Source organism: Neovison vison, chromosome 1 (genome assembly GCF_020171115.1).
Source record: "Neovison vison isolate M4711 chromosome 1, ASM_NN_V1, whole genome shotgun sequence".
In the NCBI taxonomy this organism is placed as follows: domain Eukaryota; kingdom Metazoa; phylum Chordata; class Mammalia; order Carnivora; family Mustelidae; genus Neogale; species Neogale vison.
In genome coordinates, this window is record NC_058091.1 from 271106858 (window position 1) to 271113128 (window position 6271).

The window sequence follows — 6271 nt, forward strand, 5'->3', positions numbered from 1 at the left end:
CCCCGGATCTGCTCCGGGAATCGAGCGGGCCAGTGAGATGGGCGCCCTCGTGCCCAGAGCGGCCTTACGCACTGCCCACCTAAAAACCTGGCCGAACCACTCTACCCATTGGATCCTCCCGACTCGCCTGCTCCTTTATCGTCACTCCAGACACGCGCGCGCGCGCGCGCGCACCTGGTCAATCCTGCTCCACCCCTTTTGCGCGCCCCGGAGACTCTGTGCGTGTTCGACCAACCCGAGCTCGCGGGAGAAACGCGCAGGCGCAAAACCAAGAGGGCGCCCGGAAAGCAGAGAGGCGGGGCGGCCTCGCAAGACGCAAGTGGAAGGCGACGGGTGCTCGGCTCAGTTCAGTTCGCAAAAACACACTGTTTCGGTTCTCCTTCCGCGCGCCCAAAGGAGGGGCGTGGCCTAGAACAAGCCCCCGCTTGGGGGGCGTGGTCTAGACCCAAAGGCCGAGGATGGGGCGTGGAACTTCAGACCAAATCCCTTAAACTGTAACGTCCTCGCCACCCTGCTTTGATGGGCCGTTAAAGTCGTTGACGGGAAAGGATCCTCACCCCCTTTCCTGTACTAATGCAGCTCCCTGGACCCCTCACTTACAAAACGTTTCTCTCTCGGCTTCCTTTCTGGCAATTAGTTGGGGGTGGGGCAGCACCCCAAACCGAGTCTGGGTGACGTCCGGCGAGGCCCGCCTCCCTCCTGTCCGCCTCACTGAGAAGGCGAGCAGCGTTACCACAGCAACCGGCCCGCCGGGGCCTGCTCGACTTACAAAGGAGACGCGGCCTCGGGTGGGGAAGGAGCCCGGCCTCTGAGGAGCTCGGAGGCGGCGGGCGCTAGGAAGGCTCTGCACGTTTTCCTTGCGAGAGCCCTGGGCTTGGGCTGGGCTTAGGAACCCCTAGAGCCTCCATCCGTTCCCGCGATCCTCTGAATCCTGCGTGGACAGAGGGCGGTTTGCCAGCGCCTGTCCTCGGCCGCAGGGGGCCTCGCGTTCTCCCGCAGTGGCGAAGAGGACAAAGCACTGACTTCCCGCACACAGCTCTCTATCCTCTCCCGCGAGAGCGCCACGCTGTCTGCGACAGTTGCGGGTCGGCCCAAAGCAGGGGTCTAGCCATACCCTAGGTGCCTTCCCTTGAAGGGGGCTGGTAGCTGGATAGCAAATATCCAAGTACTGGACCTTCTTGTTTTTAAACGTTGCCTCCTAAGGGGATTTTGAAAAATCCTGCTTCCATTTCCAAGGCTGGAGGCAGAGCAGGCCTTCAGTGGCAATTTCACGGGATTCTCAATATTTATTCTCTGGGGAGATGAACTCCCACCTCCCCTCCCCAGAGTAGAGCATCAGGTGCAGTTTCTGAACCCCACTCTCCTTCTCCCCTCCAGTGTCTGTCTGGTGTGGTTTTGGAAAGCAGGTGAGATTGGGGGAGGGTGGGTGGAGTCCGGAGCCCAGGACCAAGACATCTTTCGTGGGTGCAAAATGCTGGTTTATTTAAAACACAGGGACAAATTGCACAAACAGAGCTGCTGCACTGGGGTTATGAAGGGTGCCTGATTATGTACGATGGGGTTGGGGGGTAAGGAACAGGAAGATTTCAAAAGAACTTTCTTTTTTTTTTTTTTTTTTAAAGAATTTATTTATTTATTTGACAGAGAGAGATCACAAGTAGGCAGAGAGGCAGGCAGAGAGAGAGGAGGAAGCAGGCTCCCCGCTGAGCAGAGATTCCCAATGCGGGACTCAATCCCAGGACCCTGGGATCATGACCTGAGCCGAAGGCAGCGGCTTAACTCACTGAGCCACCCAGGTGCCCCTCAAAAGAACTTTCTGAAGGAGACCTACAGGATACGGAAGGCCTTGCCATTGTCAAGTTAAGGTTGTTGTCCCGTGTAGCAAGGCATCAACATTAAGATAGTTGGGAGATTCCCGGAAGAATGTCACACAATTCCCACCCCAGAGTCGGGTTGAGGGAGAGGTTGCAGGCTGTCAGCCTTAGCTTTGTCCTCAGCCAGCCTTCAGCTCCTGCATCCAGTCTGCTTATCTGTAACCCAGGGATGTAACTATCTCATAAGGTTGTTGCTGTATTAATAAATGGAAAAATCACACCGCACTGAGCGTGTCAGTCTACTCAATAAACAATTGTTTCTGGCCTGTCTCTGTTGCTATCCCAAAGATCCTTGTTGTTTATTAGCTTTGGTGCAGGCTCAACAATCAGTCCATTGAGCAATACAGGCATGAAGAAAGCAGGCAAAACACTCCCACACCCCACCCATCTCGTGGGTTCCTAGTGTCCTTTCACCCGCTTGTAATTAGATTCTAGAGAGGGCAGCCCTATGGGGAGCTAGTCACATGAAGAGTAGCCTCCACAATCCTTTCTTAGACTTTTGTTTCTTCCTGCAGCACTGGGCCTGGTGTTCATGGAAACAAACAGGAAACACAGCATCTCCATGTCGCCAAACCCACCCCCCACCCCCACCCCCCACTGCCCTCGACCCAGAACTGGGTGTTCATTTCTCAGGTTATTGAAGAGAAATGAAAAACACACAGATGGTTTGTACTTCAGGAGGCATTTGGAGTGTTTGTTGGAAACAATTGGGGTTCATACTGTACTTACGCTACTGCAAAATTAGAACAATTGTACAAATCACTATTTCTCAAAGGGAGGGAGGCTCCAAACAAATGAGAGGGTAGTTGGAGAAGAAAATATCCAGTAATATAATTTACTGTTTGGGGAGGAAAAAAACCAGGGAGGGAGGCTCCAAACAAATGAGGGTAGTTGGAGAAGAAAATATCCAGTAATATAATTTACTGTTTGGGGAGGAAAAAAACCTATTGTTTTTGGTCTACAAACTATAAAAAGGCTTGAACAAATCTTCTCAGCTAGGAGAGTAGAAAGACTAAATGAACTGAAACACTGGTTGTGAAATGGTTCTCCTTAAGAAGCAGACAGGGTGAAATCCTTGGCCAGACAAGCCTTTCTGTTATTCTGCAATCTAAATACCAAATCTAATGGCATGCATTTCTTAAAGTATGTGTAGGAAGATAAATTTTTGTTTTATTTTTAGGATTTTTCATTTATTTGACAGAGAGAGATCACAAGTAGGCACAGAGGGGGGGGGCGGGGGAGGGAGCAGGCTCCCCGCTGAGCAGAGAGCCCAATGTGGGGCTTGATCAAAGGACCCTGAGATCATGACCTGAGCCAAAGGTACAGGCTTAACCCACTGAGCCATCTAGGCACCCTAAAATTTTAAAAATATACAGTTGACCCTTGAACAATGCAGGGGTTAGCGTATAACTTTTGACCCCCCCCAAAACTTATACATGGATTTTTTACCATATGGCACAGTACTACAAATGCATTTTCTCCTCATTATGAGTTTAACATTTTTTTTCTAGCTTACTTTAAGAGTCCAGTATGAAAATGGAAAAGAAGGTAAATGCCTCCAGGTTTCATTCCAATATAACTACCCTCTGAGCTCAAATCTCAGAAACAATTTTACCATTTAGAGTGCTGATAATACCTAGATGTCTGTCAATTGATTCCATTGTTAATAGCCACCAACACAAACCAAGTTTAGCCAAGGTCTGACACTTCGTATAATGCCTTTTATCAGATAATACATTTACCTTTAAATTCAAATGAAGAATGCCCCCAGCTGGCTTCTTTCCTTGGTACAGATGGAGTTAACTTCCTGCTTTTGAAGCGTGTTGTCCTTGCTTTGTTTACATAATAGAAAACCCTTCCTCTGACTCTTGTAAATTATCAAGATCATCAGACTTCCCCTAAATATAAAGCAAATGTCACGTTTCTTGACTAAGCATTTGAGTATTGATTCAGGATTTTGATTTCAACCTAAAAAAAAAAAAAAAACCTCTGTTCTTTGATGAAATCAGAAATCAGAGTTCTTTCTTCTCTGGAAATGGACATCAAACCTATTTTATTCATATCTCATTTGATTTTTTTTTCCTGGATTTTCCTTCCCCCTCAAGAGTCTACTAACATAACAAAATTAACCTTAACCTTTAAATATCCAGATCTGTGAGGGTCCATAAAGATGTTCCAACTAATATATTCCCCCAATTTAACAGAAAGTAACAAGTCACCCAGCACCCAGAGACAGGACCGAGATTTGAGTCTTCTGATTTCCCAGTCCAGTATGAGATTAGGTGTTCATCCCGTGGGCTGTAGTTATGGTCCATTTGCTATGTGCTGTGTCCTTCGTTGATGCTGGAGAATGTGCTAGAAGCAGATGAGGTCCCTAGCCTCATGAAGCTTAATATTTGGTGCCAGGGACTGACAGTAAAACAAGTGAACAAGCATTCGAGTAGGAAATAAAAGGATGATGAGAACTGGTGATAGCTATGATGAAAGAAACTGAGGTAAAGTGACAGAATAATTGGACTGAGGGAAGATAGGGGAAACTACTGAGGGGTCAAAGAAGGACAGACTCAGAGAAACCAAGGTCATATAGTTGGTGGGTGGCGGTTTGAACCCAGACCCACTTTCTTCCAGGATCTCTGGACCTCTCCTCAAGAGCACTTCCTTTAAAGGAGAGCACCCAGGAGGAGGATGTTTTAGACAACCTGGAGATAACAAGAAAGCCCAGCAATTCCTCAAAGATAGGATGGAGAGAAAACCCAGGAGGACCAGAGAGAACATCTCATTTATGCAGGCCCTGCCAAGGACCTACCATGTGCCAGAGTTATGTCATGGAAATACATAAAGCTCCCACTTGAAATGATTATAGAAAAAAAGTGCCTGCTACTCTAGGGAAGCACTGACCACATCAGCTAAAAAACTTCAGAAAGAAAAGAACCAAAGGTAGATTAATGGACAGGATCAGGAAGGAAAATCTGGATGGAAAGTCTATGAGCAGTGACATAGAGGTAAGGATAACAAAGTAGAAAAAAAAAATTTTGCACATAGTTAAGTGATTGGTAAATGCGTGTGACGGTGATACTCAGAACATTAGAAAATAGGAAATAGTGGGGAATAATGTTATATGAAAGGAGCTAGATTAAAACGGGCACTGGATCAGGTAGCAAGGTTTGAGCAGTGCAGGAGACAGGCTTGGTTGTGGGGGAATATATACATTATATAAATATCTGGAATATTGAAAAAAAATACTGTTACCTCCAAAAGGAGAGAGGAGAGAAAACATAAGCAAGTTGTACAAAATGTAATTAATTTGGGACCAGGCATTGCATGTTACCTGAGCTCTTGCGTTGTGCCAGGAATTAGGCGAGGAAAGGAAACTAATACATGATCCTTTTTTTGCCAGATAATGACACATCTAGGTAATGGGACAGCATGCAGTCATTAAAAAGAATGTGGTAGCTCTGAAAGGAACTACAGGGAGCAATTTCCATGTTTGTGTGCTAAGTGAAAATAGGAAGGAGCAGAAGAAGCATATATGGTGTGCTGTTTCTAAGGAAGGTGGGGAGATATGCATGCTTGTGTTTACACTGACAAGCTGGGTATACAAACACTGCTCAAGGTGGGGGTGTCTCAGGGAAATTAGGGGGCTGGGGAAGAGCGAAAAAAGTTTTTACTATATACTCTTTTATCTTTTTGTATTTTATATCAGTTGCACATATTGCCTCTCCAAAAATAATATTTAGAAAATTACAAATAAAGCTCAGTTCTTTTTCAAAGGTGTTTACCATTTCATGTTATGGATCCTCTATCCTAACGTTACCTATTTCAGTTAACAAGCACACCTAACCTCCACAGGTGTACCTTCCCTGCACCTAGATTCACTAGTATAGTTGATGCATCTTTCCTCCTTTGCCTGCCCTCAGCAGCAACAGAAGTAATAAAAAAAGAGAAAATGAGATTCTCTGGTCCATGTAACCTTTTTATCTACTTGGACTGCCCATCACAGTATCTGATACCTGAATCTATCTGTTTTGTTGTTGTTGTTCTATTTTATTTTATTTCTTTTAGATATTTTATTTATTTGACAGACAGAGATCACAAGTAGGCAGAGAGAGAAAGAGAGGAGGAAGCAGGCTCCCCACTAAGCAGAGAGCCTGATGCGGGGCTCAATCCTAGGACCCTGGGATCATGACCAGAGCCAAAGGCAGAGGCTGTAACCCACTGAGCTACCCAGGTGCCCCCTTTCTTTCTATTTTAAATTAATCTTCTTGCCCAGATCTTTTATTCTTTATTTACTTATTTATTTAATCTTTGTCCATTTTACTTACTTACTTATTATTTATTTATTTATTTATTTAAAATTAATCTCTTTGCCCTAGGTGGGGCTTGAACTCAGGACTCAG